Source organism: Ranitomeya imitator, chromosome 4 (genome assembly GCF_032444005.1).
Source record: "Ranitomeya imitator isolate aRanImi1 chromosome 4, aRanImi1.pri, whole genome shotgun sequence".
NCBI lineage: Eukaryota > Metazoa > Chordata > Amphibia > Anura > Dendrobatidae > Ranitomeya > Ranitomeya imitator.
Window position 1 is genome coordinate 466051235 of NC_091285.1, and position 22741 is coordinate 466073975.

General features: G+C 41.0%; 1 protein-coding gene across 6 annotated transcripts in view; it reads left to right on the plus strand.

Moving 5' to 3' along the window:
* The window catches only part of APBA2 (amyloid beta precursor protein binding family A member 2), a 734370-nt gene that overhangs the window by 203562 nt on the left and 508067 nt on the right, over window positions 1–22741 (plus strand). For 2 of the 6 annotated variants that reach the window (XM_069765831.1, XM_069765834.1), the window contains exon 3: window positions 10810–10971. The exons of the other annotated variants lie outside the window; for them this stretch is intronic. The gene's annotated coding sequence lies outside the window, so the exon portion shown is untranslated. The remainder of the gene's footprint in view (window positions 1–10809; window positions 10972–22741) is intronic. 6 annotated transcript variants of the gene reach the window in all.

Consider the following 22741-nt stretch of genomic DNA (forward strand, 5'->3'; position numbering starts at 1 on the left):
TTGTGGTAATGTCAATAACCAAAATTAGAAAAATGTAGCCTCTGTCCAAATATATATGGACCTAACTGTATGTATCACTGGAGAAGCTGGAGCTGCCACTGCTATTATCATCGTTGGTGAGACTGGAGCGCCGAGTGTACTGAACCACATAGTTTTTCCTGCCACTGCCACTGGACATAATCTTTTCTTCATTGCATTCACCTCAGCAATCAGTAGTGAATACTTCATGCGTGTGCTCGCAGTTCTAGGAGCAATTAAAGGGCCAAACGCCAGTCGCCGAGCTGAGCGCTGTGATCCTCGGCCCAAGTACTGCTGTACCAGGGAATCTGCCCAGGAGCCGTTCTACAGCATTTAGTAATTGATAGGGAAATTTTCAAGCAACAAATACTAATTCATAGAATTACTGACTTCCCTTAATAACTAAGAGAGAAACTCCCCATGTCCTTTGTTGTCAATATCAAATTGAGCTCATGTTATTTGAACAAATGCATTTATTTTGTACTCACGTTCAGAATATGCTTTTAAGACTGATTTCTTAATGTTAAAGATATGGATCCTGAAATGACTCCAATTGTTGTCAGTGATAAATTACATCTCAAGGCTTGCAGAAGGCAGTTATGTCCTTGATAAAGTATTGCGTTTTTGATTTTTTTACTTGAAGTGACAGTTCATTGATTTAATTATAGCTGCGCACTAAATTTCCATTACTTTGTATACCGTAAATTCTTATTCGGTATATGTATATAAACCATTTATGAATTTTTTTTAGTTTTTAGCTGATATTCAGCTGATACAGTAAACTTTCCACACTTAGACAATATAACTCAACTGGAGAGCATATAATAGTTTTTCTAAACGATAAGTCAATGTGAGATCCACGGACTGGAGACAATCAAGCACCATAAGGGGTCTTGGAATTTAGACCATTGAGGACTATAAAAGTAGGGCATGAAAAAAAATAATGGCAATTTTTTCTTACTTGCAGAAGTCAGATTCAGTCATAAATAGCAGAAATATGTAGGTAAACTGGAAATTAGCTTGCTTTAATGCATTACCTTGATTGCAGTACTGAGGTGTGAACAGGGCCAATAATAATTGGTAATCTCGAAATGTAATTACAAGAGATTAAAGATAAGTAGATCTTTTGAAATTCATATTTGTCAGGTTTGTCGAATTTTCACCCAAAATTTGGTTTGCAGCACTTAATTTCACCAACACCCTTAGTACAGCAAAGCCTCTAATTGCCTGGAAAAAATATTTGCATAACACTCTGATGTATCCTAGGACTGTATTGAATTCTTTTTGACCTGTTTAACACAAACACAGTCTTATTAATGTCCAAGTGACTTTAACTCATCTGGCTGGGAAAAACGAATGGTAAGCAGTGGTAAACTTCTAATGATGATTAAAGAATAACTAGGCTGAGGATATCTACACTGAAGGTACCTAGTAGGACAGCATCTTTACTCCCAAACCTTTAGTTTAACATTCATGACCTTTAATGGCAGGTGTTCTTTAAGTTGTTGGTTGGGTGCAATAAGCTGTTCATGCATTGAGGCAGGACTATGGGGCGGGACTGTGGGTGGGGTCTTAGTTCTGCCACAGCACCTCAGCTGCCTCTATTATCTGTGTACTTTTTAAAATTTTGCGCTGGCGCCATACTAAAATAAAGACTACAAGGATGATTCATTAAAGTGCTTACACTAGTAATCTGGTTTTAACACTTTAATAAGTTACAATATTTTTGCACAACTCAACATTTGCTCAAAAATATTGTGACTTTCGGCATTTACACACCAGTCCCGATTGACAATGTCAATACAGACATGATATGGGTGGGTTGGGGCATGCAGTTGTCATACGTTTCTGACAATGGCTTAAATTGGATACAAGATGTGCCTGATCCATTGATTGTAGGACACTGCTTAGTGAATAAGGTCAGTATACTCCAGAAAGCGCTTCATTAAGACTGGTGAGTAAGGATAAGCAGTGCTGTGGAAGTTCTGGTTCTGGTTTTTCCAAAGTTGAGTTCGGGTACCAGAACTGTACCCAAACTTGAGCCATAACCTGAAATTCATTGAAAAGATTGGAGACCTGAACTTTGCAGTTGGAAAATTTTCTCTCCTCTGCAATCTGCTTCCCTCCGACACTCTGAACAGAGTCTGCAATGGACTTCCGAGAGAAATCCATGTTTGGTGTTTAACACCGAACACTACCTTCCAGTATGATCCCCGAACTTTTAAGTTCGGCTTCGCTTATTTCTACTGGTGAGTGGTACGTCAGTCTCAATGAATCGCCCGCTAAATGTGTATGAAGATTCCTGAATACGGTTAACAACTGCATGGAGAACATCATATTCTTTTGACAGCAATGGATGTATTATCATGCAGATGTGTATTGATTACTCAGGAAAGTCTGCCACTGACATATAAAGGCCTTTTATCACAAGAGAAGACTTCGATTTATTTAGTAAAAGAAATAGTACAACACTTATTTTATTACTGATACAATTCTGTTCCATGATTATGCTGCTAAATCTATGATCTTGTAGACTTATGAAACCAAACGCAGATGCAAGCTCAGAGGCAGTCTGGAAAAATGTCTTCCTTTGTTGTTCTTTAAAACATATGTTCCTGCTGTCCTTGTAGATAAGAGGTTATTGCCTGGGAATATGCTGATGCATTGCCCTTGGGAAGAATAGGGCAGCACTGTTTATCTTAATCCATCTTGTGTTGCAGATACTGAGCAAGTGAATTGAGCAGCATCAATCTTTTGTGCGAAGGTAAAACAGTCCAGATAAATCTAATGCATATTTAAGAAGGTCTCAGGAACTTTCTTAAGATAAATGTTTATTTTATTTTTTCTTTTTTTTTAATAGATTTATGGATCCAGTCTTTGTGATTGATAAAATGAGAATTTACCAAGTCTTTTATTTTGTATACCATGCTTGAACCTACAGCCTTCTGGAATAAGGTGTGCCAAGTTTGTTAAAAGGCACACACACACCTTAATTAATGTATTGCATCTTTTTGGCTGTCCATGGTGTATCCTTGAGATGGAGACATTTCAGCTACAATGTACACTAGTTTTCTGGTGTAAATTATGGTAAATTGTCATTGTAAATTGTGAGCCCTCGTGGGCAGGGTCCTCTCTCCTCCTGTACCAGTTGTGACTTGTATTGTTTAAGATTATTGTACTTGTTTTTTATTATGTATACCCCTTGTTAGGGTTGGCGGAAAGCACCGAGTATATATATATGTAATAATAGGTACGTTCGCAACCCGGGGTCCAGCGTGCAGGAGAGTAACCTGCTGCTAGAATTGGCGACACTATATGGCAGTATAAGCGAACTGTTACTTCAAAGAATCGCATAGAAAGGAAAACGCTATGCCCTGTTACGCTCACAGATAATCACAGCTACCTAAGTGAGCAGAGAGCAACCAGTGGTCACGCAGTCAGCAAAGCACACAAACACCTCCTCTCCGGTGGAGCCGGAAATCTAGTGGCAATACGCCAGCCCTGAATTCAAACACACAAAACTCCTCACCGGAGGTGTCGGTATTCTAGGGGCTTATTTCAGCCAACCCTGACTTCATGCAGACATGACCACTAAAGCAGCAAAGCTCATGACATAGGTTGATACAAGCGCATGGCAGTGCAGCCATGCGAACCTTTTATAGCTGCAGCAGACAAGGACCTTCCTTGTGGTCCAAAAGGAACTGCAACAGGACCTAAGCATGTGACCCCCCGACCTCCAATAGGAGGTCATCCCGTGAGCATGCTCAGTATGGGAAAAGCAGGACATAGTCCCAGAAAGACCTGCTTGCTGCTGAACATTGCTGGCTACAAAGGTAGAGCCTGGAAGTGCAGTAGTAACTAGTTGTCCAGTATCAGCCTGAGCCAGCCACTGGGACCGACGTCTCCACTGAGCAGGCTCCACTGCAGCTGGAGGTGAATGGGAGACCACAGCAGACATGGTTCGAGATTCCCCCTGTGCAGCGGCGGGAACTCGACATCTAACATTACCCCCCCTCCTTGGACCTCGCTCCGCTCGAAGGCAGCAATGAGCTCGAATGTGCTCAGTAGGCTCCCAGGACCTGTCCTCTGGCCATAACCCTTCCAGACTACCAAATAAAATTTATTGCCACGTACCACCTTGCACCCCAAATTAGCGTTCACCTCGTAATCGTCTGTAGACAAACCCAATGTCCCGGCAGATGACTCAGAAAACTGGGACATGTGTACGGGCTTTACGAGGGACACATAAAAGGTGTCGGTGATACCTAGGCGTGGAGTAAGTACTAGATGGTAGACTACAGGGTTAGCCTGTTTGAGGACCTTGAAGGGACCCAAGTAGCGATGTGCAAACTTAGTGGACTAAACACGAAGCCTGATGTTATGGGCAGAGAGCCACACTAAATCGTCAGGAGCAAAGGTCTGAACGGGGCACCGGTGTGCATCGGCGGAGGACCTCATTCTCTCCTTGGAAGCCCGGATGGCATCCTGAGTACGGTCCCAAATGTCCCGTGCCTCCACAGCCCAGTCTACCACCCTGGAGTCGGCGGAAGACACGGGCATGGGCACAGGAACCCGCGGATGTTGACCGTAATTAAGGAGAAATGGGGTCTGGCCAGTGGAGTCGGCTACAGCATTGTTTAGTAGAAAAGATGCCCAGTCATCCTGCCTGGCTGAAACAAAATGTCGCAGATATATGACCAAGGTCTGGTTGGCCCTCTCTACCAACCCATTCGTCTCGGGAGTATATGCAGAAGAGAGATTCACTCGATACTGAGTAGTCAACAAAGCTCTCTCCAGAACCGAGATGCAAACTGGGGACCCGGTCACTGACAATCTTGTCCGGCATACCGTGTAGGCGGAAAATATGTTTTACAAACAATGCTGCCAGAGCCCGTGCAGAAGGTAGCCGCGGAAGAGGCACCAAGTGCACCATTTTAGAGAAATGGTTGGTGATTACCCAAATGATGGGGCAGCCACGACACTTGGTAAACCCACCACAAACTCCATTCCAACCATCTCCCAGAGCCTGTCTGCCACTGGTAAAGGATAAAGTAATCCTGCTGGCCATTATCGAGGAGACTTATTCTTAGCACAGGAAACACATGCCCAAATATAGTCCCCAACATCACGAGCCACATGCGGCCACCAGTATATTCTCGCCAGCAGCTCAGACGTCCTCTTGGCCCCAAATGTCCACCCACTCTAGATGAATGAGCCCAAGAGAGATCCTCCAGTTGCAAATGGGATGGCACAAAAGTCTTGCCCGGGGGCACAGACTCTAGCGAGACCGGGGCCACAGTTCTCAGGCTCTCAGTGGGGACAATAAGCCGAGGCTCCTCTTCCTCCTCCACAGAAGACACAACGGAGTGAGATAGAGCGTCGGCACGGATGTTCACCCCAGAAATAAAATGGAGAGTGAAATGGAATTGGGAGAAGAACAGAGACCTTCTGGCCTGGCGAGAATTTAGCTGCTGGGCGGTCTGTAAGTATACCAGATTTTTGTGGTCAGTAAAAACTTGGAAGGGAAAGCGAGCCCCCTCTAGAAGATGTCTCCACTCAGAGAAAGCAAATTTCATGGCTAGCAACTCCCTGTCCCCAATGGAATAATTCTTCTCCGCTGTTGTGAAGATCTAGGAAAACAAGAAGGAAGGATGCTTCCGACCTTGAGCATCCTTTTGGAAGAGGACTGCTCCAGCACCAACGGATGAGGCATCCACCTACATTATAAACAGCTTATCAAAATCAGGGCGCTGTACAATGGGAGCGCTAGCAAAATGAGATTTATTTGAAAGGAAGGCCTTGGAGACCTCTTCTGACCACAATTTGGGATTTGCTCCCTTCTTGGTGAGGGCTACCAAGGGAGCTACTAAAGTTGAGAAATGCGGAATGAACTGGCGGTAGTAGTTATTGAACCCCATAAAGCGCTGCACCGCTTTGAGAGGGTGGGGTTCTTGCCAGTCCATCACAGCCTGTAGTTTGGCAGGATCCATAGCCAATCCCTGGGCAGAGATGATATAACCAAGGAAAGGCAAGAACTCCTGCTCAAACACACATTTCTCCAACTTTGTGTAGATGAAGTTTGCCAGTAAGAGATCGAAGACATTGCAAACATCTCTCCGGTGAGAGTCAATATCTGGAGAGTAGATGAGTATATGAGTAGATGAGTATATCATCCAGATAGACTACGACCGAGGAGATGTCATTTACAAAGTCTTTTTCCCCATGGGAAAAGCAGGACTTAGTCCCAGGAAGACCTGCTTGCTGCTGAACATTGCTAGCTACAAAGGTAGAGCCTGGAAGGACAGTAGTAACCAGTCATCCAGTATCAGCCTGAGCCAGACACTGGGACCGACGTCTCCTCTGAGCAGGCTCCACTGTGGCTGGTGGAGAATGGGAGACCACAGCAGACATGGTTAGAGATTCCCCCTGTGCAGTGGCAGAAACTCAACACCTAACACCCCTCCTCACATGTAAAGTGCCATGGAATAAATGGCGCTATAATAATTCTGATAGACCTTGATTCCTTTTGCTGTATCATGCCCATTTTTTTTCAATATGCCATTTTTAAGCTGCCCCTCAACAAGCTACACTCTTTTGGCAGGGCGCTACTGTACTATAACATATTAAACATTTGTTAAAATATCCAATATTCTTCTTAGGTATATGTTTATTTTTCTTTAATTTGTCACATTTTTTTTTAAATTACCAATAATACCACATACAGTGACAAATATCGCAACATCATGACTAGACCACATGTTACCACAGCATAGTGACCGAAAAATATCACATACAAGGAACAAATATCGTCACACCATGACCAGACCACATATTGCCACCACATAATGACGGAATGATACCACATACTAGGAACAAATACCACCACACCATGACTAATGACCAAACCACATATTACCACCACATAGTGACTGAATAATACCGCATACAACAAACAAATCCAGTCACATCATGACCAGATCACATATTACCACCACATAGTCACTAAATACTACAATACTGATCATTAATCAAAAAAACACAATACTAATATTACCATAAGTGCCATAACACACAGGAGATTTGTACTTAGTATGCAATGTCTGTGTACAGGTAATAAAGACTCACCAGTGACATTTTACACAGGAGCTTTGTACATAATGTCAGTGTAAAGGTAATATGGGATCACCAATGACATTGTGCACAGGAACTCTGTATATATTATATAATGTAACATACAACATAAGTAACACACTGACTTACCAGGGATGTCTCTAGTGGAAGATATTCATCTTTGCTTTGCTTCTTCATCCAGTGCAGACCGCCATCACTTCTTCCAGCCAGATCTCATCTCTGCAGAAAATAATACAGTTATCTAAAGCACATTCCCCAATTTTTCCCCCAACTTCTACACTACGCCAGATGAAGAAAAAAGTAACAGGACCACCCAACACTGAAAATAATATCCTCAAAAATAAAATATATCATGGTACCATGTGTCTCCAATCTGCACCCATATGTCCTCCCATCATGGCCCCATGTGCCTCCATTCTGCCCCTATGTGTTCCCCCATCCTGGCCCCATATGTCCTCTCATCCTGGCTCCATATATGTCCTCCCATCCTTGCCCCATATGTCTCCATACTGCCTCCAATATGTAGACCTATTGTGGCCCCATGTGTCTCCATCCTGCCCCTCCATATGTCCTCTCATCCTGCCCCATATGTCTCCATCTTTCTCCCCCATATGTTTCATCCTACCCCCATATGTCTCCATCCTGCATTCATATGTCTCTGTCATGCCCCCATGTGTCTCCATCCTGCCCCATGTATCTCCATCCTGCATCCATTTGTCCTCCCATCCTGACCCCATATATCTCCTCCCATCCTGCCCCCCATATGCCTCCATCCTGCTCCCCATATGTCTTAATCCTTCCCCCATATGTTTCCTTTCTGCACCCCCATAATTCTACATCTGGCCCTTCTGTATGTCCTCTTATCCTGCCCCCATATCTCTCCATCCTACCCCCTGTTTCCATCCTGCCCCCTCATATGTTTCCATCCTGCCCCCATATGTCCTCCCATACTGCCCCCATATGTCTCCATCCTGCCCCCCATATGTCTCCACCCTGCCCCTCATATATTTCCATCCTGTCTTCTTATGTGTCCTCTCATCCTGGCCCCGTATATCTCCATAATGTCCCAATTATGTCTCCACCCTGCTCCCCCATATGTGTCAATCTTGCCCCTCCATATGTCTCCCCATATTGTGGATTTCAGTACCAAAAAAGTTTCTACTTACCTGGACACAGTCCAGTGTCATCTTCATCCTCAAGGATTTAAGGCGTGGACTCGCCGGCACATGACAGTGATGTCATACACCAGCGACGTGCCAATCGACGTTAGCTGCCGGCCTTTGATTGGCTGGCAGCTCCTATTGCAGTGCAGGAAGTGGCAGTAGATTTCAACTGAATGAGTGTCCGAGGACATGCATTCAGTTACTGAGCGAACAAACGAATCCTGCCCCTAGGGGCCCCAAATGCCAGTAAGGGCAGTAATGCCCTGATGGCAGCCCTGGTACCCCAGCAAGACACAATAAAACAGGGTTTCTTAAAAACATGTCAACTGAAAAAGCAAGTTATTGCTTGAAACAGGATCATGTTGATCCAAAACATGTTTGCTTTTTCTTTTGATGGAGTGTTGCGGTCACTTTATTTATTCTCCATGTAGTTACGCAAAATCAGGAAAAAAGCTGGCCCAGATGTTTTGCAGTTTTTGCTTACCAGTGAAAATGTATTCATTTGTGATGCTTTGCAGTTAGTTTTTTCGCGAGATGAAAAGGTATACTTTGTGGCCTTTCCATGAACTATAGAGATGTAGACACTTAAAGGGAGTGTGCCAAAATGTCCTATTGTTTAAATTATACTTTTAGGTCAGTTATATGAATTTTTTTAATCCTTGATTTTTTTCTTATATTTATATAAAAAAGCTGAAACATTGCAATAGTCACACTGGCCATTAGGCCTAATATTAGACTAATACTTTTTGTTTCTCTCAGTATCCTCTTGAACATAGGCAGCAATAGACTGGCTCTGACCCTATTGATTTCTGTAGAAAAATGTCCTGCTCATGCTCTGATTTTTGGTGCAGGCAGGCGAAGCATAAGTCACTTATGATAAGTGAGTGTACAGAAAACATAGCATGGACTTACTACTGCTGTTTTCTGTGGTAACACATTTGCCTGCCTGAGTTTTTCTGCCTTGTCACTTGCCTTTGGAGCTCATCATCAATACAATCAGTGAGGTAGATAAGGGCTCTAGCGGCCGCTGAAATTCTATGTCACTGATTTGATTTACAATGAGCTCTCCGGACTAATGACGCATCAGAAACACTCACATTTGTTGTAAAACAGGGTAATGTGTTTCCTCGGGTAGAAAAATGTGTTTCCTCCGTTCAAAGAAATGTATTACCTCAGAAAGATGCGATTTCGAGCCCCTGCTGTCTCGTCTGTATACTCACTTATCATAAGTGACTAAAATTCCTTCCCATGGCCAGGAGTTATGATATGTTCCGACCATGAACTGGAGCCGCTCTGCATGGTCAGACACAGCCATTACATTGTACATAGCAGGGGTACATTTATAAGATTATCTCAGCTCAGGAACATTTTTTAACACATCCATTTGTGAAACCTTTTATTCTGAGATCTAATAAGTCAAATGTTCTTTGCTGGTGAGACAACCCCTTTCTTTAAACCTGGTATGCGTAATGTTATTCATTTCGCACATCCTGCTAGACCAATTCAAAAATATTAGAACAATATTTTGCATGAAATTATTGTCAATATCTGGCACAATATTGACAGTTTGGTATTTTTTAAGTCATATTTCCCTTTCTAGTGACTTCTTAAAATTGTCAAGCGACACATAAGAGAAAAAGTGTCTAAAATACATGCAATTAATAATATGGCGTGTACCCTGTCTCAAATTCATTAAGGAATCATTGTTGTGTTTAACATTGTTTCCAAATAATCTGGTAAACCTGATGCATCTGATATATTTGAAAAAGTGACTACAAGAGGAGCAGTCATCCATTTATTTATCAAGAAATGCACTTTTGTCAAGTGGTGGGTGTTTTTGTGTTATGTTTGAACATTTCTACCATTTTTGGATTTTTTTTTCTTCATATGGAATGCTGTAGATATGGCCTTATTTCTGACATTTTCCCAGAATCTTTTATATAGGACTAAACCACCAAAAGAAAAATGCTCGTTTCAAGTAATATAAGAAATAAAACCACTAAAATGTTGTAAATGAGATGTCATTGAAATACAAAAGAAAAACAAAAAACAAAAGATTTCAAGTTTAAATTCAGACTAGGTATTTTTGCTTTTTTTTATGCGTTTCTTTAGTGCAAATTTTCAGCTGCGTTTTACAGTACTAGCAAAGTCTATGAGATTTCAGAAATCTCATGCACACACATTGTTTTCTTTTTTTGGAATCAGGATTTTGTGCTTTGCATGTTTTTTGCGCAATGGAGCATTTCACTTCTTTCAGTATTTTTTTTAACGTTTTTCACCCATTGAAATGAATGAAAACACTGAAAAAAAGCACCAAAAACACAGGTATCAGGTTTTGCTGTGATTTTTGTGCCAAAACCTGATTCTATAGAATAGGATTTTTTTTTCAACACTAAACTTTGTCAGCATGCACGAGAGACAAATCTAGCAAGCCAAAACCGCCCCAAAACTGCACAAAAAAAAATCAGCAGGAAAACATGATTTTTTTTTCTTGCAGCTTCTTTCCTGCCAAGAGATGAGGCTTTCATTCAGAAAAAAAAACTTAGAAAAAACGCTTGGTGTGAACTAACCCTGATAAGCCAAACACTTCCAAGAAACACTGGATGAGAGGGAGCATGTTCTGGGAGTTGAATACATGCAATGATCTCTTCAGTTTTAGGTAATACTGGTCATAATTATGCATGAAGCAAAGTTATCACAGACCTGTTTTATGCTTAGTTAGACCCAGCTACTTAACAATAATAAATAATATCTTCTGGCATAGAATTTGTGATTTTGGAGCTCATTATTACAAGTGCATGAAATTGATTTTGAAGCCATTTTATGCCCCAAATGATTCTGTATCCTCTTCATAAAGTTATTAGAAATGTAAACTAAAAAGTCTTGCACTCTCTAAGGCTTTCACACGGATGGATTTTGCTGTTGTTTAGCAGGCACAAACTACAGCATGAAAATTAGTTTTTCATAAGAAAGAATACTTTGTTCCCTATGCTTATTAAATATTCTGCAATTTATTGTCCAGCCTTTTTAAAACACTTGCAACATAATTAGGGATATTATCCAACCAACAAAATGTATATGTAGATAGATGGTTTGGGGTTCATGCCCCCTCATCAGTGCAGGACAAGTCACTGGTTGGCTGGATAAGATGTCTTTATTACATTTCTGTAAGGTGCTTGTGATCGTTATGGTAATTCAGCAGGAGTAGCCATTGTTTTACTACTGGATGACAACTAAATTGCATAGGAAAATGAAATTATGGATTAGGTAAGTAGTATAAATCTGCTTTCATCACAGTGTGATCTATCAAAATCTAAAATTAATTAACTAACCCATAGGATAAAAACTGTAAAGAACAAAAATATCAAAATGCAAGAATTGTGTTTTTCAGTCATCACAGCTCTTTAAAAGATACAATAAAAATCAATAAAAAATTCATACATACATGTATTAATGAAAACATTAGCTCGACATGGAAAAACAAGCTCTATCAACTGAAAAATTCTTTACCGGTCTTGGAGCATGCCGACACAAACTCATTATTTTATTTAACAATTTCTGAATTTGTTTTTCATTTTTTCTTGACGTATCTAAAAAGAACTCTATGCAAAACTGATATTATCGTAATCAGACTGACCAGGGAAATCATATCGACAGGTAATTTTTACCATAGAATCGCCTCCGATTCAAGCACAAAAAAAAAGTGATGGAATTGCATTTTTTTGCCATTTCATTCCACTTCTAATTTTTTTTAACCAGTTTTCAGTTCATTTTACAGTGAAATAAATGCTGTGATTCTAAACTATGACGTATCCCCCAAAAAATAGCCCTTATAGGGCTATGTTGGCTGGAAAAAAAATTATGGGGAGGAAAAAATGTAAGATCAAAGCTGAAAAATCACCCTGTTCTTAAGAGGTTAAAGGGAACTGCTTAATTAATCTTAATATTGGTGAAAAAAAAAATAGGTTTACATCTTCTTTCATTTTTATTATTGAATTATATTCTGTATATATGTGCTGTCGAACAAAGTCCAGCTCACCATGATCGACATCCTTGGAAACTCGGAGCATGGAACCGCTGTGTCAAGGCGTGGAGAAGTCAGAGAAGAAATAAGGAATCCAGCTCAACGAGGTAGTGAAAAAAAAACCCCTTTTCTTTATTCACTTGAAAAATATGTTCATTAGAGGATAAAAACATCAGCGATTACAAAGGATAAAATGCGATATCATCGCGTTTCTGGTGGTCAAGCACCCTTAATCATGATATCAGGGAACTTGACATATGACAAATGTTGCCCGATCCACAAGCAGCATGTATCAGAAAGTAGCCGCACCATCCCAGTCATATCTTTTTACCTCTGAAACGCTGCAGGGATTGAGCTGCGCTGGAAACTAGTCTGACAAGCGTGACCCCGGCGGTTTCTCCCCAGCCGTTACCCTAGAGTGACAGGTCTCTCTTCATATACATAAGTAAATAAGGCAGCACACTGCAGCGCTAGAACATACAAACTTGAAAAACGAAATTTGAACTGCATTACTGCACTAGAAATATGAAAAATGAGAGCGTTTAGCGCATAAAAATGGCCAATTTTATGTGTACCTGGTAGCCCCTTTACGGCATCTCTCTTATACCAGGTCCTACACTTGCCTTACCTCGCTGAGAATAAATGTCTCCATCTGAATGGGTACATGTGAAACCTCTTCTTAGACTAAAATTCTCTCTCTCTGTGGAGGGGTATTGGACCTGCTGTAAACGCTCTCATTTTTCATATTTCTAGTGCAGTAATGCAGTTCAAATTTAGTTTTTCAAGTTTGTATGTTCTAGCGCTGCAGTGTGCTGCCTTATTTACTTAACTATATACGAGTTGGCGACTCTAGGTTCAGCACCTGTTCACACTTAGTCTATGTTTGGATGTGCCGGTCAGGTTTTTGAAATGTATTCTTTAGCCTTCTGTTCGTGCACTCCGCCTCCTAGCCACAGGTGTTTTAATTACAGCAGGTCCAATACCCCTCCACAGAGAGAGAGAATTTTAGTCTAAGAAGAGGTTTCACATGTACCCATTCAGATGGAGACGTTTATTCTCAGCAAGGTAAGGCAAGTGTAGGACCTGGTATAAGAGAGATGCCGTAAAGGGGCTATCAGGTACACATAAAATTGGCCATTTTTATGCGCTAAACGCTCTCATTTTTCATATTTCTAGTGCAGTAATGCAGTTCAAATTTCGTTTTTCAAGTTTGTATGTTCTAGCGCTGCAGTGTGCTGCCTTATTTACTTAACTATATACGAGTTGGCGACTCTAGGTTCAGCACCTGTTCACACTGAGTCTATGTTTGGATGTGCCGGTCAGGTTTTTGAAATGTAATCTCTTCATATGCACACTCAGGGAGAGACCTATCACTCAAAGAGCAGTGGGTGGGGAGAAGCCTCCAGGAACCCACCTGTCTGACTACTCTTCAGTGCGTCTTGGTCCCCAGCGGCTGTTAAAGGGAACCTGTCACCTGTTTAGGCCGATACGAGTTACAGCCATTACATTTGAGGGCTTATATACAGCGTTCTATAATGCTGTAGGTAAGCCCCCAACCTGACCTGTAATTGAAGAAAAATATATTTTATTATACTCACCTGCGGGGCGCTCCGGTCCAAGGGGTGTTGCACTTCTTGGTCCGTCTCTTCCCATCTTCTTTCGATGCCGCCTTTCTTGGTTTGTGTGGATAATGTGCCCCTGCATCATCCACACAGTCTGCTCGGCTCCACGCTCCTGTGCAGGCTTACTTATCTGCCATGTTGAGGGCAGAGAAAACTACTACGGTGCGCAAGTCCTGGGCCTCTCTGACCTTTCCCAGTACTTTGCTCTGCCCTCAGCAGGGTAGATAAGTATTCCTGCGCCAGAGCGCGGTGCTGAGTAGACTGTGTGGATGATGCAGGGGCGCAGTATCCACACGAACCAAGAAGGAAGGAGGCATTGCAAGAAGATGGGAAGTGCCAGACCAAGAAGTGCGACAACCCTTGGACCGGACCGCCCCGCAAGTGAGTATAATAAAAGATATTTTTCTATTCTCACAGGTCGGGTTGGGGCAGATATACAGCATTATAGAATGATGTATATCAGCCCTGAAAGGCGGTCGAAGTAACTCGTATCGGCCAAACCTGGTCACAGTTTCCCTTTAAACTATGTTTTTCTCTGGGACACCGGAGCATTTCAGAAACAAACACAAATGGTTGGAATTGTGTAGCCATTGCATGATATATGCTGTCCGTGTATCGGCAGCATGTATCAGCTGACAAGTTCCCTTGTGCTCATGCACAGCGCAAGTATATAGAATAAGATTCAGTAAAATAGATGAAAGGTGTAAACCTATTTATTTTCACCACAATTAAGATTACGGTAATTAAGGAGTAAGTGAAAGCGGATGGTTTAAGCTTAACTGTCCGTGCACCTTCCTTGCTTCTAAGCCATTTACAATTCCGACCTTTTAAAACCTTGTATCTTAGCGATATAGAAGTAGCTGGCAGTAATCTCGTAAGACACAAACCTTATTTAAAGGATGAGTAATAGCAGTATAACAGTGATATCACAGCTGGAATGGCAAGGACAAGCGCTGTCAGGAACAGCTCACACTTCTCAAATCAATATCCTCAGGCTAGGTATACACTGAGACTCTTATTGCTCTATTTGGACGACTCTGTGCCACTGAAGATCTCTAACCTTAAAGTATGTGTATATCTTTGACAAGGAAAATGATCTTTCCATGATTAACGTCACAAAACATTTCATTTAGGAAGCGAATGAAAACAATTAGCATGGGAGGTACACTTAACATTTAAAGTATGGGTTATTTTAATTGGTCAGCATAATTCCCAATTTTTAACAACTTAAAGTGCATTTATCACAAAATTTCCCAATATAAAGTATATACATTTTTTTAACTACAAACTGAAAATAAAGATAAAAGAACAGCCATAAGATGGATTTCATCACCAGGTATCATTGTAATCAGTATAACGGTGCCGGCCTGACACTGTCTGTAGGTTACTGTGCACAATCCTGATGACAGGTTCACTTTAAAGAGATCTTAGACCTGACGAAGTTGGTGTACTTACTTTGAAAATTCATTTCAGAATGGCTGTAAAATTCTTTTTTAAAGTCTTCCTATCTGCTATTAATTGGAGATGTAAATGGTTCGTCTTAATGTCTGGATAATACAGCCATCCTCATGTGAACTTTCAAAATAAATACATCAGCCTCATTAGATCTAAAAGATCTATTTAATTATGTATGTAGTTTGCATTGTGAAATCTCAGACCCTCTTTAACACTAAACTGCATGCTTCTTCTTGATTATGCGTGAATTATTCATAAAAGCTTGCTGACCGAGAAATCACAATACAACCATTGACAAAAACAGGGGCACAAAATATATTATACAAATGGAACACAAAATATATGGACAGGATAAATGGCGCTATAATAATGAATAATGATAATATACACAACATCATATTTTCTCAGTAAGAAAACAAATTCTATCTGCTCCTACAGTATGATCGCTGCACTCATAGAAATTATTGGGTCATTATACTGTAGTACAGTAGTTTAGGATGCCTCCAGCTACAAATAGAGTCTGTAAAATACTAAATAGAATGACGTATTCTACCATGCTGAATTATGTGAAGATTTTGCTCTAGAAGCCTTGTGTCTGAGTAAATGTGGTGCCATCACAAGTTACCATGCAGCGGCATACAGAGTACCTAGAGCTGTGGACTTATAGACACTATAATGGCTTCTATACATATCATCATTGGACAATGACTTATACCCTGCAACCCTTGAAGATGCCAGATCATCTGGCGAAACGTGACGCTTTGCTTGATTTTGAAATTTGAATGAATATGAGCTACAGTGGTAACAGTTATAAATACAGGATTACGTTCTGCAGATATACTGTATGTGGTTTTGTCAGGTCAGTCGTTGTTTTAATGCATATATAGGTTAAGTGCCTTTCAATAAAAGTTGGTGTTTTAACTTATTATATTCACATTTGTATGCAGCACTCTAATTAATAGCTGTATTAATAGTTACATTTAAAAGGAATCTGTCACCTGGTTTTTTGCCTCCGTATTTGAAAGCAGCAGAGTGTAGAGACCCAGTGATGTGTCACTTCCTGGGCTGCTTCCTGTACTCTTGATATTTGATAATAGTTTTATCAGCAGGAGATTATCACTAGATAACTGGCAAACCTGCTGCAATGTAGTCATACATATTTAGGAGCTCTGTATAGCCCCACCCCAATCACTGATTCACTGATTGGCAGCTTTTTGCCTATGATATAATTTTATTCAGGCAAATGTATTTGACATTTTGGTCCTACGATTCTGGACCTTCATCAGAAAGCAACGGATTTCTGTGGAAAGGGTACTTTCAGGAGATGAATTATTTCACAATGGATGCTTTCTGATGCTTTCGTATACATTGCAAATGAATCATATAAAATCTACACAACAAAATGACAGAAGGGTCCATAGTATGTAGAAAAATAGAAAATGTTAATCTTTTAAAATAGCCAAAAAATAGGCGAATATTAAAGTGCAAAGGAGAGATGTGTAAGATTTAACATACAATATGGAACATTGCAAAAGTATGGAAGCGCCAAGGACCTTGGTAGGGAAGTGAGGCAAATAAAATAACCACACTAATGAGCAAAAAATTGTCTACTGCCATATAAATACAGTACCAAAAAGGGTTAATTTGTAATTAAACCCCTATGTGTGCCCGATAGAAGTGCCATAATGTACATCCAGCACCCTCTATAGGTGACCGCCTCATAATCAATATAGATCAGTAATTACCAGTGCACGGGGGCGATCCAGGACACAGCCACACCGATGACTCAGCGCGTCCGCCCCGACGCGCGTTTCGGACCTTCCTTCTTCCAAGGGGGCCATCCATTGCAATTGGATTGCCTAAATAAAATTCTCACTGTTCTACTGTTCAACCCTCGAGTGCCAAGTTTTTCTCTATTTAGCTTTCTGCCTGTGCACAGTGTACACGTACCTTTTTCACGTGGTGTGGGCAGGAATATATAGAGTTCAACATTTAGAGAACTGGTAGATTTGAATCAGACAAAACAGTGTTTTTTTTTACCTACAGCAGTCCAGTAAGTGATACAACACTGGAATCAGGGTTTCTGCACCTACATCATTCTCAGACTGGGCAGCAAAAGCCTGCTGACGGATTCGCTTTAAGTTATTTTGGACTTTCGTAAAATAGAAATATTATGAATGATTCTGGGAACCAGTTATCATGTGTAATATATACTACATTTACACTGCTTACTGTATAATTTATATATTCCCTATATATTGCTAGCTGTGTAGGGGTACACCTGCATGCAGCGGTCACAGTGACACAGCTGCTAAACTCATTTTAACAATCATATGAAAATGTAATCTTTAAAATGCTGAATTTTTTCTTGATAGTCAGTTGGCCAAGGAGTGGACACTTGTTTTCAGCTTGGTTAGACATTAATTCAGTAGCTCAGACCGTCAATCTCAGTAGTATATTTGTTCCCAGCCAAGGACAGCCTCCAACCATCCCATCGCTTTTCCTCATTAGGCATCAGCATATTTGAAGGTGATTTCATAGTTCATGAGTCGCCACAATGGGAATGGTAATTACGGCGGTCAGTGCCTGTTTTCCGTGAGTTGCTCTGCTGGTGGGATGACCTACTTACATTTACACAGTTTATTGCAGATCCTTGGTTCTTTCAGATTTTATTTCACTAGTGTTCATGCTTCAATCCTCTGACAGACGCAATGTTTTCTCGTGACTTATGAGGGATTTCAGTGTTACTGTGGAAGGCATTCATAGAAAGATACCGGGGAAAACTGAAATATCTGTACAGCCACAGATTACTATTTTAATTTGGCTTTAAAAAGATGTTGTTTTTTCTTCTGCACATGCCAAAACCCTGAGAAAAATGCACATAGCCACCTTGCCACGCCAGTATAATGGCCCAGTCGTACTACGCCAGTCTGTGACCAGTGATTGGCTGGAAAAGTCACATGCCTCTATGACTGCTCATTTGATAACAATGTGTGCCCCTCTGATCCATTGGGATTTAAAAGATGACAGGGACTTTTTTCATTATTATATGTGTGCTGCTAGGTTTTTTTCTGAAGCACTAAACACTAAAGATAATAAAATAGGCTTTCAAAAATTACTGGTACAAATTTTTCTTTGACATTTGTGCAAATACTTCTCATAACTCTCAGTTTTGTTTGAATCTCCTAAAATGGCTGCCATGTTACAGATTGCAGCATAAGACAGAAGAAGGATCACATGACCTTGATGTAAGTCCGCAAGGACAGGGTCCTCTTCCCTCTGTACCGGTCTGTCAATGTAAACCTGCTTACTGTAATCGATATCTATAACCCTGTATGTAACTCCTCATGTACAGCACCATGGAATTAATGGTGCTATATAAATAATAATAATAATAATAATAATAATAATGACCTTGGGTTCAGGCCTCAGCCTTCCTCATACAGCCTTGTAGTTGCCTATCATAACCAGTGCACTATAGATCAGATACTGATGTCTCAAAGCCAGTATAAAAGCCCAAGTAGGAATCAGTTGTTGCTGCCATTTTTGGGGAAATGTGGATAAGAGAAAGTACCTTACAGCCCAGTCACCCCTATGTAGAACATGTAGTGAGAACTAGTGTGTGAGGAGGAGAGAGTAGATAGATTTAATAGCAAGCAATTTATTATACTCTATTATGCACAGAGAAGCTGTTGTCAGTGATGGTCCTGCTCACAAGCTTACAATTGATAAGGGAATAGGGGAGACTCAATAGAAAGTGAGTGTGACGTATGCTCAAGTCATCATTATAATAGATAGGGGTTTTTCAAAATAAAGCTGCGTGATCTGGTCATGAGCCAGTAACTGACTAAGGACAGTTACCAAGTGCTATTGGGTGCTTGGAGACTATGGACATAGATGAATAGGAGGGACCAGATTCTGAGGAAAGCGTAGAGATGGAGAACAGTGCAGTTATTTTAGTGAAGTGAGGTGATAGGCGTGTCCAAAGAGATGTGTTTGTAAAGCACACTTAAATATGTTGGGGCTAGGTATTAATTGGATTGTCTTCGGTAGTGCATTCTAGAAATCTGGCACAGTGTAAGAAAATTATCAGAGACAGAAATGGAAGGTTCGAATTATGAAGGATGTTAGTCTTAGATCAGCTGTAGAATCGAGAGCACGAGTAGGGTGATAGACTGAGATGAGGGAGGTGATGTACTGTACGGTGTTGCAGAACTGTGGAAAGCTTTGTGGGTGAGAGAAATAAATAGAAATAATAGTACTCTGTAGCAGATGGGTAACCAGTGCAATAACTGGCACAAAGTGGAGGCATTAATATAACAGCTGGGCAGAAATACAATCCTGGCTGCCGCAATCAGAATGGATTGAAGAGGAGAAGGTTTGGTTAGAGGGAGATCAATCAGTAGAGAGTTGCGGTAGTCCAGACGAGAGTGAATAAGAGCGTCATTAAGAGGTTTTTTGCAGTTTTCAAAGATGAGAAAAGATCAGATTCTGGGGAAGAATTTAAAGTGCAGGTGACATGAGCGAGTGATTGGATATTGGGAATAAAGGAAAGTTCTGTCTCAAATATGACTCGTAAGTCAGCGAGCGTGCTGCTTGGCTATAATTGCATTAAAGATCTTGAAATGGGTTGTATACAGTCCCAGGAGACTTGAGAGTATCATATATGTATTATTTGGAGGCTTCTGAATTCTTATGATTCTATCTGAATCGATTTGGTCCGAATCAAACTTTTCTGTGCCATCAGAATTATTGAACCCGAAACAAATTTCAGGAAGTTCTGTCATCTCTACCGAACATCTCTTTGACACAACAGTACCTGAACCTGGTGGAAGGTGGATTGTTAATTATTCTAGAACTTCTGATAGATAAAGTTCTGAGGTTAGATAAATCAGTATCTTCACAATTTTCTGTTCTTTTGTAACTAACTTAGAATGATATACCCTTTAAGTAAACTAGCTTATTTATAATACTCCTTTGTCATTTTATTAACATGTTTTAAAGGGGTTGTTCACCCCTTTTTACCTCTACAAAATGAGAACAGCATTGTCTAAAAAGAAAATAAAAGCATAAACTTACCAATCACTTGGCACTGCGCTGTACCAGTTCCCAAGTCACTTCCTTATTCTGCAAGGATGGCGCAACACTGCTGCAGCCAATCAGTGACAATGAGACTAACTGAACCCATGTCGGGGGTCAGTACAGTGGAAAAGGATCAGTAGCTAGGTATGTTGTTTTATTTTTAGATCATGCTAAGCAACCTTTTAAGAAAAAGAGGATCAGACCGCTACAGCCAATCTTTGTAGTTGTGACGTCACAAAATCCCCCCCTCCTAAACCCCCCCCAAATGATTGGTATATGTTCTGATATTATAATATTAACTATTATACCTCATACCATGGCTACACTCATTCTTTTGTTCTATTTCTGTCTTGGCACACTGACCTGATGATTTTCTGTGTGAATAAATAAATAACAGTAATAATTTTTATATAGCGCCAACATATTCTGCAGCGCTTTACAGTTTAACAACAGTTCATACACAAGTCATAAATCACAGCGTTTAAAATAATACAATAGTCCGATCTTGGAATCTTTGTTGTGTTGATAATGTATAAGTAAATCTCAGTGAGCACAGATGGTAAGTTAGTCCAGACATACAGCAGTAAAGGTACCGTTACACTAAACGACTTACCAACGATCACGACCAGCGATACGACCTGGCTGTGATCATTAGTAAGTCGTTGTGTGGTCGCTGGGGAGCTGTCACACAGACAGCTCTCTCCAGCGACCAACAATCAGGGGAACGACTTCGGCATCGTTGAAACTGTCTTCAACGATTCCGAAGTCCCCCTGCAGCACTCGGGTAACCAGGGTAAACATCGGGTTACTAAGTGCAGGGCCGCGCTTAGTAACCCGATATTTACCCTGGTTACCATTGTAAAAGTGAAAAAAAAAAAACACTACATACTCACATTCTGATATCTGTCACGTCCCCCGCCGGCATCCACAGGGTTAAAACTGCTTTCGGCAGGAGCGCTGCTAATGCACGCGCTGCTGCCGAGAGTTTCCCTGCACTGACTGTGTCAGCGCCGGCCGTAAAGCAGAGCACAGCGGTGACGTCACCGCTGTGCTCTGCTTTACGGCCGGCGCTGACACAGTGGACGCCGGGGGACGTGACAGACATCAGAATGTGAGTATGTAGTGTTTTTTTTTTACTTTTACAATGGTAACCAGGGTAAATATCGGGTTACTAAGTGCGGACCTGCGCTTAGTAACTCGATATTTACCCTGGTTACAAGTGAACACATCGCTGGATCGGCGTCACACACGCCGATCCAGTGATGACAGCGGGTGACAAGCGACCAAAAAATGGTCCTGATCATTCCCCAACGACCAACGATCTCCCTGAGGCCTGATCGTTGGTCGCTGTCACACATAACAAGATCGTTAGCGGGATTGTTGCTACGTCACCAAAAGCGTGACGTTGCAACGATATCGCTAACGATATCGTTATGTGTGACGGTACCTTTAGTTGTAATGCCGCATAATCAGTGGAGGAATTTCACACCACCTACAGAATAAATGATCCAGAGAGAAGTAGGAAACTCAAGTCGCCAAGTGGATATAAGTGCCTAGAAGCTTGTGAAACAAATTGATCATTCTGTAGAATGATTTCTCTCTGTGTGTTCTAACTGCTTAACTGCAGGCTCTGCAAGATCCATAGAGCTCTCGTTCCAGCAGAACTGTATTATAGGTGTACATGTATATAGCTCATAGAATTGAAAGCTGCCCTATGAGAAAATGCTTCTGATAGGTTGTAATTTTCTTTCCAGTTATATTTTTTGCAGGTGAAAAAAACCCTCATGTAATGGAATTAACTAGAGTTTTTGATATACATAACACTTGAATCCAAAAGCTAAATGGCTTGCCTTACTATTTTTTATTCATCCCTTTTCCTTTCATGCCATTGCAATTGTGTCCATATGAGGTGAAATTCTTTATGCTGGCAGTCTAGTAATGGTTACTACTACTGTATATTACATTCCATCATAGATACATTTGGAAAGGCCTTGGGAAAGGAAGAATGCATGCAAAATGACTGTAAGATCACTACTTCTCTCCGAAAGCTTTGTGGGAGAGAGAAATAATTTTTTTTATAGCACTCTGTAGCAGATGAGTAACCAGTGCAATAACTGGCACAAAGTGGGGGCATTGGTATGACAGCTGGACAGAAATACAATCCTGGCTGCCACAATCAGGATGGGTTGGATAGGAGAAAGTTTGGTTACAGGGAGACAAATCAAATTTGGGAAGGCTGTGAGAAC